Source organism: Pseudorca crassidens, chromosome 3 (genome assembly GCF_039906515.1).
Source record: "Pseudorca crassidens isolate mPseCra1 chromosome 3, mPseCra1.hap1, whole genome shotgun sequence".
Classification (NCBI taxonomy): domain Eukaryota; kingdom Metazoa; phylum Chordata; class Mammalia; order Artiodactyla; family Delphinidae; genus Pseudorca; species Pseudorca crassidens.
Window position 1 is genome coordinate 138,418,150 of NC_090298.1, and position 9,871 is coordinate 138,428,020.

A 9,871-nucleotide genomic window follows, 5' to 3' on the forward strand; every position below is an offset into this window, starting at 1 on the left:
ATTTTATGTATTTTGAAAGAATATTATTAGAGACATACAAATTTAAGATTGTTTATATCTTCTTATTGAATTTACCCTTTTAGCTGTGTATAATATTTGTAACTTTTAACTCTTGAAATACATCTTAACTAAGTATAATTTGTCTGACATTGTTATAGCCACACCTGCTTTCTGTTGGTTTTAATTTGTGTGGTTTATCTTTTACTTCCAACCCACAATCAACTCTGTTTTAATTCAACATATGGGTTCTTAAAATTCATCATTCCATACAAAAATTCCACAATTGAAACCATAGAGTGTATGGGGGAAATGGGACAGGGGCATAACACTCAAAAACTTCATCAGGGATACATACAAAAGATAGGAACCTAGTAAAAATGGTAGCACAGATTCCACTGTTATGGCAGTATGAGGAGCTCTATGGACACTATTGAAAATTATTTTAAAACAAATATTTAAATTCTTTAGAAATGGCCTGAAGCATACAGAAAAGGAAGAAATATTTATTCAAGAAAACCTGCTAAAATTTGGTAAAAACAGTGAGAGTCTATGGCAACTGAAGCACAACCTGCTCCCTCCCTCCCTTCCCCCAGCTCCCTTCCCCCAGTGGAAACTCCACTCCAGACAGTGCAGCCAAGAACACATGGCATCCTCTTCCTCATCCCCCAGTTGGAGGCCTGGGAGGGGCAGGGCATCAACATTTCTCTTCTTGCCCTTGGCTGTCCATTGTAGAAGCTAAGTTCCTGGTGAATGTGGTCAAGAGGTGGGGGCTCCCATATTCTGTTTAGTCTCTACTTGTACAAGAGGGGCTCTACCTTGAGTGTGGTCCACTGAGATTACAATGGCCCTAATGGCCCTCACCCCAGCTAGCATGTGAAGTGCAGATTCCATACCAGGAGAGGCAAACCAAGACCAGAGGCTGCAGCTTGCCCTCCTCTTCCACGGAGTACCCTCTTCTTAAAGCAGATGTTTTTCTCAGAGAAAAGCATGCCACTGTCCCCACTCCCAGCTCTAGAGCTGAGGCTCAAAGATTTTTCTCAGAGGGAGAGGTAGGTGTCAAACAGAATACTTTGAAGCTTGTCCAAAAGGAACTGAGCTTATTTGCAACAGAAAGTAGGATTATTCAAGCCTAAAGACTGTTTAGCATTATGCTAAAAAATAATAGAGCTTGTGGTGAAAAACAATAAAAGGGGACACTGCTAGATTTATTAGAACTATAAGCTAAGCCATAGGGTGCCTAGTTTAACAGAGACAACCAGGAAATGAGACCACTAAGAATAGCTCTCCTTAGGTTCTTTGTTGTCAGAACAAATCTCAAACACCGACTTCAAAATCTATCCCTGTTCAGGAACCCAAATTTAATTTGATCAGACTGTGCAGCAATTTAAACCCCAGGGCATTATTAAAAACAACAGAGCAATCAGTCAGCAATTAGTGTAGCTCAACATCTGGGTATGGGCAGGAAGAGAGACAAAGAGGCTAAAATCATTATCTTCCCAGGGTGAGTCTGCACATGCCTAAGGCTGCACCCTCCAAGTCTTCACACTGAAGGGGAGAAATTTTCACTAAAATAATTGTGAGTCACTAAACAAATAAACAGCAAGTAATGACAACAAGTCCTGGGGACACGGAGGACAGAGATCAGTACCCAGAATTGCTATAATATATTACCTAAAATGTCTGGTTTCCAACAAAAAATATTTCATGAAATGGAAAAAAACAACCAGGAAAATCTGACCATTACATGGAGAAAAATGCAGGCAACAGAAACTGCTTGGAGAAAGGACAGATGTCTGATTTAACAGACATATACTTCATAGTAGCCATTATAAATATCTTCAGAGAACTAAAGAAAACCATGCTTAAAGTAAAGGAGGTATGTTGACAATATCTCATCAAACAGAAAATATCAATAAGAGGTAGAAATGATTAAAAAGAATCAATGGAAATTCTAGAGCAAAGTATAATAACTGAAATGAAAAATTCACCATAGTAGGCTCAACAGCAGATCTGAACTATCAGAAGAAAAATTAGTGAGCTTGAAGATAGATCAACAGAAATTATATCAGCTGAAGAATAGAGATAAAAAAGAATAAAAATGAATAGAGCCCATAGAAATGTGGGACCACATTAAGTTCATCAACATATGTGTAATGAGAGTGCTGGAAGGATAGGAGATAGTGAAAGCAGAAAAAATATTTGAAGAAAAAATGGCTGAAAATTTCCCAGATTTGAGGAAAAACTTTACACATTTGAGAAGCTCAATGAATTGTTAGTAGGATAAACACAAAGAGATTCACAAGCAGACACATCATAGGAAAAATGCTGAAAGCCAAAGACAAAGAGAAAATCTTTAAATCAAGAAGAGAAAAATAAATCATCACTTACAAGGTAACCTCAGTAAGATTTCTTTACTTCTCAGCAGAAACAATGGATGCCAGAAGACATTTGGATAACATAGTCAAAGTGTTCAATTAAAAAAAAATTGTCAACCAAGAATCATATACCCAAGAATGTTATGTTTCAAAAATGAAGACATAACAAAGACATTCTCATATAAACAAAATTGAGAGAATTTGTTTCCTGAAAACCCATCTTACAAGAAATACCAAAGGAATTTCCTCAGGCTGGAAGCAAGTAATCTCAGATAGTAATTTAATTCCACATGAAAAAACAAAGAACACCGGTAAAGGTAATTATATTGAAGATAGTATAAATGCATATTTCCTTTTCTTTCTACTCCTAGCAGAACTAAAAAACTTGTATAAAATAATGTGTATATATTTGTGTTTTGGTCCTTTAGCATATAGAAACAATAGCTCACAGGAGGAGTATGGGAACAAATCTGTGTTGGGCTAAGGAAATGACTGCAGATGTTAACTTGAAGCCACAGGAACAAATAAGAGAACCAGAAGTGGTAAATTAGAAGGCTAATATGACAAAAGCTATTAACTATATCTTTTTATCATTATTATTTTTAGAAGATGTTGGGGTAGGAGTTTATTAATTAATTTTATTATTTATTTTTGCTGTGTTGGGTCTTCGTTTCTGTGCGAGGGCTTTCTCTAGTTGTGGCAAGCGGGGGCCACTCTTCATCGCGGTGCACGGGTCTCTTGCTATCGCAGCCTCCCTTGTTGCGCAGCATGGGCTCCAGACGCGCGGGCTCAGTAGTTGTGGCTCATGGGCCTAGTTGCTCTGCGGCATGTGGGATCCTCCCAGACCAGGGCTCGAACCTGTGTCCCCTGCATTAGCAGGCAGATTCTCAACCACTGTGCCACCAGGGAAGCCCTATTAACTATATCATCTTTGATCTCCTTTCTTTTCTCAGCTTGTTTAAAAGACATAAAATTATATAAGGTAATAATTATACAATATATTGTTATATTTTTAATATTTATAGATGAAATTGTGTATAAAAATAATACCATAAAAAAGGGGAAAAGGAATAGAGCTATATAATAGTAACATTTCTATATCTCATTGGAATTAAGTTGCTATATATCTGAATAGATTCTGATTGACTAAGATGTATATGTAAGCCCAAGGGCAATCACTAAGGAAATAAAAATATAGTGTAAAAAATCATTAAAGAACTTAAAATGTTACATAATTATGTAACATATATAAGCATGTAACTTAAATATTACATAACGTAACATAGTCACGTAATGTAAGAGAAAGTAGAGGACGAATAGAAGAACAAAAAAGACATGAGACATATAGAAAAAAATAGATGGCAGACATGATCCAATTGTATAAATAATAATGTTAATTGTGAATGGATTAAATGATCCAGCCAAAAGCAGAGATTGTCAGGCTATATAAAAAGATAAGATTCACTTGTATGCTATCTATAGGAGACATGCTTTAAATTCAAAGATACAAATAGATTAAAAGTAAAGGATAGAAAAAGATATATCATGTAAATAGCAGCCATAAGAAAGCTGAACTGGCTATGCTAATAGACAAAACATACTTTAAAATATCAATAAATAATGTCTCCAGAGATAAAGAGGAACATTTTAAAATGATTAAAGAATCAATCCAGGCACTTCCCTGGTGGTGTAGTAGTTCAGAGTCCTCCTGCCAATGCAGAGGACACAGGTTCGAGCCCTGGTCTGGGAGGATCCCACATGCTGCCGAGCAACTAAGCCTGGGCACCACAACTACTGAGCCCGCGTACCTAAAGCCCATGCTCTGCAACAAGAGAAGCTGCTGCAATGTGAAGCCTGCACACCGCAATGAAGAGTAACCCCCACTCGCCACAACTAGAGAAAGCCACAGCAATGAAGACCCAACACAGCCTAATTAATTAATTAATTAATTTTTAAAAAAAGAATCAATCCATCAGGAAGATATAGCAATCACAGACATAGATGCCCTTAACATCAGAACATCAAAATATATAAATAAAAAACTGGCAGCAATAAAGGGACTATTAATGGCAAAGTTAACGATTTTAATAACTTACTTTCAATAATGAGTAGAACCAGTAAGCACAAGATCGACAAGGAAATAAAAGACCTGAACAACACTATAAACCTAGTAGACCCATAAAACATATAGAACACTCTACCCAACAACAGCAGAATCATGCATTCTTCTCAAGATCAGATGTAAGAGTCTTTAGAAGAGATGATATGCTAATAAAATTTTTAATGATTTAAATTATACAAAGTATGTTCTCTAACCACAATAAAATGAAATTAAAAATCAATCACAGAGAGAAATTTGGGAAGCTCACAAACGTGGAAATTAAACAACACATTCCTAAATACCCAATGGGTCAGAGAAGAAATCAAAAGGGAAATTAGAAACTAATTTTAAATGATTGAAAGTGAAGACACAACACACCAAAACTTATGGGGTGCAGCTAAGGGAATGCTTAGAAAGAAATTTATAGCTGTTAATGCCCATATTAGAAAAGAAGAAAGATCTCACCTGTAACCTAACCTTCTACCCTAAGACACTAGAATAAGAATACACTAAGCCTAAAGCAAGAAGATGAAAAGAAATAATAAAGATTATGGTGGAAATTAATAAAATTAAGACTAGAAAAACAACAGAAAATTAATGAAACCAAAGTTGATTCTTTGAAAAGATCAGCAATATTGACAAACTTTTAGCTAGACTAAGAAAAAAGGAGATAATGCAAATTAGTAGAATCAGAAAAGAAAGATGGGCCATAACCACTGAACTTACAAGAAAAAAAGGATTATGAAGGAATATTATGAATAATTGTATGCCATTAGATAATTGAGATGAAATGGAAAATTTCCCAGAAAGACACAAACTATCAAAACTGACTTCAGAACCTATAATAAGTAAAGAGATTGAATGAGGAATAAAAAACTACCCACAAAGAAAAAACTCAAGCCCAGATGGCTTCACTAGTAAGTTCAATTAAACATTTAAAGAAGAATTAATACCAATAGTTCAGAAACTCTTCTGAATATAGAAGAGGAAGGAACACTTACCAACTCATTTTATTGGGCCATTATTATCCTGGTACCCAAACAACAAAAACATCACAAAGAAAGAAAACTATGCCCCAATGTCTTTTACAAATATAGATGCAAAAATACTCAACAAAATACTAGCAAATCATCTCCATCAATGTATTAAAATAACTATATACCATGACAAGAGATATTAATTCTAGCAATGCAAAGTGTAACATCTGAAAATCAATTGTTGTAGTATACATATAAAGAGACTAAAAATCAAAATCCACAATATCACCTTAATAGATGCAGAATGCACATTTGACAAAATACAACACCTTTTCATAATAAAAACACTAAAAAAATAGGAATAGATGTGAACTTCCACAACCTAATAAACAGCATCTATGAAAATCCCTCAACTAACATTGTTCTTAATGGTGAAATGCTGGATAATTTCTCCCTTAAATCAGAAATAAGAGAAAGATGTCTGCTCTTGCCACTTTTATTCAACATTGTACTGGAGGTTCTAGCCAGGGAAATTAGGCAAAAATGAAATAACAGGCATCCAGATTGTAAAGGAAGATGTAAATTTTCTTTATTCACAGATGATATGACCTTGTACATAGAAAAGCCTAAGTACTCTTCTAAAAAAAAAAAGTATTAGAACCAAAAGCAAGTTCAGCAAGGTTATAAGGTACAAGGGATTATAAGTTCACTCTACAAAAATCAACTACCAATAACCAATTGAAAATGAAATTAAGAAAACAATTATATTTACAATAGCATTAAAATAAACAAAATACTTAGGGATAAATTTAACAAAAGAAGTGGAAAACTTATACTCTGAAAACTACAAGACATTGTTGAAACTTTAAAAAAGATCTAGATAAGTGGAAAGAAAGATATTTCATGTTCTGGGATTGGAAGGCTTAAATTGTTAAAATGACAGTACTCCGCAAACTGTAATGTAATCCTTGTCAAAATTCAAATGGCCCTTTTGAATATATGGACAGGCTGACATTAAAGTTTACATGAAAACCCAGGGTACCCAAAATTGCCAAACAATTTTGAAAGAGAACGAAGTTGGACTACTCACAACTTTGTTTTCAAAACTTACTACAAAGCAACAGTAATCCAGACAGTGTGGCACTGGCATAAGGTAGATATAAGGATCAATGGTATAGAATTGAGAGTCAGAAATAAACATTTATCCATGGTCAGTGGATTTTTGATAAGGTAGTCAAGACATTCAATGCAGGGAGGAGTAATCCCTTCAGCAAATGGTGCTCAGATAACTGGATAGCCACATGCAAAAGAATGAACCTTTACCTCACATCATATACAAAAATTAACTCAAAACGTACCAAGACTAAAATATAACAACCAAAACTATAAAACTCTTAGAAGAAAACATAGGGATAAATCTTAGATTTGGCAATGGATTCTTAGTTATAACACCAAAAGCATAAGCAATAGAAGAAAAACATGGACAAATTGGGCTTCATTAAAATTAAGAAATTTTGTGCATCAAAAGACACTACCAAGAAAGTGAAAAGACAAACCACTGAATGGGAGGAAATATTTGCAAATCATATATCTATCTGATAAGGGACTTGTATCTAGAATCTATAAAGACCTCATAACTCAATAATAAAAAGACATATAATTTAATTAAACATGGCAAAGGATCTGAATAGACACTATTCCAAAAAAGAGCTACAAAAGGCCATTAAGAACATGAAAATGTGCTGAACATAACTAGCCATCAAGGTAATGCAAATCAAAGTCATGCCTATTAAGACGGCCATAATCAAAACAATGGAAAATAAGTTTTGGTGAGAAAGTGGACAAGTTGGAATCCTTATACCCTGCTAGTGGGAACATTAAATGGTGCAGCCACTTTGGAAACAGTTGGGCAGTGCCTCAAAAAGTTAAACATAGAGTTACCATATGACCCAACAATTTTACTCTTAGATGTATATCCAAAAGAAATGAAAATATATGTCCACACAAAACTGTGTAAACAAATGTTCAGAGCAGTATTATTCAGAAAAGCTCAAAGATGGAAACAACTCAAATATTCAACTGATGAATGGATAAGTGAAATGTGGTATATCCATACAATGGAATGTTATTCTGCTCTAAAATGGAATGAAGTACTGATACATGCTGCAACATGGATGAACCTTGAAACATTATTCTATGAAAAAAGCTAATCACAAAAGACCACATATTATATAATTCTTTGTATACAAAATGTCCAGAGTAGACAAATATATAACAGCAGAAAGTACAGTAGAGGTTGCTTACGGCTGGGGGTTGGGAGCATAGGAGAGTGATAGCTAAAGACTACATGGTTTCTTTTCAAAGTGATGAAAATATTCTAAAATTGGCTGTAGTGATGGTTGTATAATTGTCTGAATATACAAATGCCATTGAATTATATACTTTAAATGGATGAACTGTATGATATGTGAATTAATAGCACAGTTTTACACACATTGAATGGTTAAGAAATAAATGGTTAAGTAACAGTATAATAAATATGGCATTTTACCATGAACAAAATTTTAAGGTTGCTTCTGGAAGTGGTTGAAGGAAGGTTATCTGAAATAAGATGGAATGGAGAGTTGTTATACCAAATGTGGATGGCTGTAGTTCATAACACATACACATAACACAGCTGGTGGGCAATGGAGGTATGTGCATTTGTGCTTTTTGTGCACTTCTACATGACTGAATCAGCTGAAACTGGGTATACTTTTCTGCATTCACTTTTGTTTCTTGCAGATGAAATCATACATGGGCAAATGCAAAATTCATGTTATACTCAAATTTTTCCCTAATATATCAATTGTGTTGGATCAAAGTCAAATATTTACAGCAAGCATTATAACACAATTGACTGTAGCTATTCCCTTATATTTAAAATGTCTTTGGTAAATAAACTCAAAATGGATTAAAGACCTAAATGTAAGACCAGACACTATAAAACTCTTAGAGGAAAACATAGGTAGAACACTCTATGACATAAATCACAGCAAGATTCTTTTTGACCCACCTCCTAGAGTAAGGGAAATAAAAACAAAATAAACAAATGGAGCCTAATGAAACTTAAAAGCTTTTGCACAGCAAGGGAAACCATAAACAAGATGAAAAGATAACCCTCAGAATGGGAGAAAATATTTGCAAATGAAGCAACTGACAAAGGATTAATCTCCAAAATATACAAGCAGCTCATGCAGCTCAATATCACAAACAACACAGTCCAAAAATGGGCAGAAGACCTAAATAGACATTTCTCCAAAGAAGACATACAGATGGCCAACAAATGCAGGAAAAGATGCTCATCATCACTAATCATTAGAGAAATGCAAATCAAAACCACAATGAGGTATCACCTGCACCAGTCAGAATGGCCGTCATCAAAAAATCTACAAACAATAAATGTTGGAGAGAGTGTGGAGAAAAGGGAACTTTCCTGCACTGTTGGTGGAAATGTAAATTGATATAGCCACTATATGGAGGTTCCTTAAAAAACTAAAAATTGAACTATCATATGACCCAGCAATTCCACTACTCGGCATATACCCTGAGAAAACCATAATTCAAAAAGAGGCATGTATCACAATGTTCATTGCAGCACTATTTACAATAGCCAGGACATGGACACAACCTAAATATCCATCAACAGATGATTGGATAAAGAAGATATGGCACATATATACAATGGAATATTAGCCATAAAAAGGAACGAAATTGAGTTATTTGTAGTGAGGTGGATGGACCTAGAATCTGTCATACAGAGTGAAGTTAAGTCAGAAAGAGAAAACCAAATACCGTATGTTAACACGTATATATGGAATTTTAAAAAGCAGTATTGATGAACCTAGTGGCAGGGCAGGAATAAAGATGCAGACGTAGAGAACAGACTTGAGGGCTTGTGGGGAAGGGGAAGCTGGGATGAAGTGAGAGAGTAGTATTGACGTATATACACTACCAAATGTAAAATGGATGGCTAGTGGGAAGCTGCTGCATAGCACAGGGAAATCAGCTTGATGCTTTGTGACGACCTAGAGGGGTGGGATAGGGAGGGTGGGAGGGAGGCTCAAGAGGGAGAGGATATGGGGATATATATATACATATAGCTGATTCATTTTGTTGTACAGCAGAAACTTACACAATATTGTAAAGCATTTATACTCCAATAAAGATGTGAAAAAAGTAAAAGATAAAATGTCTTTGGTAATCATATAGTTAGCTTAAAAAAAACTAGACTGGTGGCACTGTGGTTGAGAGTCCGCCTGCTGATGCAGGGGACACGGATTCGTGCCCCGGTCCGGGAAGATCCCACATGCCGCGGAGTGGCTGGGCCCATGAGCCATGGTCGCTGAGCTTGCGCGTCCGGAGCCTGTTCTCCGCAA